Source organism: Austrofundulus limnaeus, unplaced genomic scaffold, assembly GCF_001266775.1.
Source record: "Austrofundulus limnaeus strain Quisiro unplaced genomic scaffold, Austrofundulus_limnaeus-1.0 Scaffold51, whole genome shotgun sequence".
In the NCBI taxonomy this organism is placed as follows: Eukaryota; Metazoa; Chordata; class Actinopteri; order Cyprinodontiformes; family Rivulidae; genus Austrofundulus; species Austrofundulus limnaeus.
Window position 1 is genome coordinate 2,486,901 of NW_013952453.1, and position 1,566 is coordinate 2,488,466.

The 1,566-nt window shown below is 39.4% G+C and overlaps 1 protein-coding gene across 1 annotated transcript in view; it reads right to left on the reverse strand.

Moving 5' to 3' along the window:
• ngfb (nerve growth factor b (beta polypeptide)) overlaps nt 1-1,140 on the reverse strand; it is a 27,190-nt gene extending 26,050 nt beyond the window's left edge. Inside the window, exon 1 of the mRNA XM_014008655.1 lies at nt 1,025-1,140. The gene's annotated coding sequence lies outside the window, so the exon portion shown is untranslated. The remainder of the gene's footprint in view (nt 1-1,024) is intronic.
• Nucleotides 1,141-1,566: the final 426 nt, after the last annotated feature.

Consider the following 1,566-nt stretch of genomic DNA (forward strand, 5'->3'; position numbering starts at 1 on the left):
GTATGTATGTATGTATGTGTGTGTGTGTGTGTGTGTGTGTGTGTGTGTGTGTGTGTGTGTGTATGCAGATTTACTACAAAAATAAGTATTAATAATGAGGTCTTCGAAGAATTTTAAAGCCAGCAGTTATATTTTGCTGTTTGTCATATGACATTTAGGAACACCCTACCTGCAACCCACCCCCCTCTCTTTGTCGTTGTAAACTGACTACTGCTGCTATTGTCTGCGTGCAGAGCAGGCTTCCTTTCAGCTGTGCATTTTTTTTATTATTAATCCAGCTGACYGAAGGTGAGTTGACTACATAAGTGAGCAATAGTAGGTCAACAAGTGTACATACAGTACACATGAGCCAATACGTTTCCAGCAGGAATCTACATGTTCAAGAGATTTTCTCACCACGTTTACGGTTTCTAAAAGGAGGCACAGAAAGAGTTAAAGGTCTGCTAAAGTTTCAGAGAGCACCTTCCAAGTCTTTCCAAGTCTGATTGCTGACTTTAATATCAAGAATGCAATCATTTGTTGGAACTCTGTGGGCACACATCATTTCAGAGCACTCCCCTGCAGCGAGTGCCTTGTTTGCAGCCCAACATACCTTACAAATACACAAAGTGTGCAGGAATGTTTGGGTGCAGGTCTGATCCGTGCTGCTGTAACCTGATGAGGCCAAGCCTCAACAGTTTCTTAAGGGATGGAGCAGATGATCAACTCCCTGCTGGCTCTCACCTACAACCTTAAACTCTTTAAACAACTTTTTTTCTCTCTTAAAAGTCCATGGAAGGGGTTTGTTATAAAATAATAAAAGAGGAAGATGAGAAATTAAATGTCAGAAAATCTAAATCAAGAAATGCTGTATCAATTGAATGAATCTTTTTGAACTTCATAACTGCACCAATAAAGCTGTTTGGTTTGTCTTTCAAGCTTTTTTTTTTGTTACAGATAAACTATTTTCTGCTGGTTTTGTTTTGTAGGTTAGTAATTTATATTAGATTTATGCACAGTAAGTAAAAGTAAAATAGTCGTGTACCTCTGCAAAAGCTTTGTCTTCTCTCATTGATGTGAATCTCCTGGAGTTTTTATTGTCCAATATATTCCAGTTTAAGTCCAGTTCCTAAGAGGAGAACACGGGTTAATTCCACACAGTCTTTTCTGAGTCTTGCACTTGTTTGAAAATTGTTCAGAAAGAAAGTGAGAAGCTTCTTAGAAGCTGCGGGGATGTGTGCGGCGGCAGGGAACTGCAGGTCCTAGTGCCTGCCCTGATCTGTGGGATGGGAGCAGGTTCAGGGAAAACATCATGGGACAGTTTCATAACAACACCTGACACCTAAAGAAACAAAATGTGGACAATAATGACTGTGCCTGAGTGACTGTTAAGAAAATATCCTACAAACCACTGAACCGATATTAGAAAAGCTTGTGTTATATCTGTTTTGGGGCCAAATGATTTTGGGTTTTGTCAGCTGTTGTAATTGTAAGTAATGATTTCTAGAAGGTAATATAATCTGACAAGACTGCCTGCTTGGATTTGCAACCATTTGCAACTTGTAATGATCATGCATGTTTTGGTGC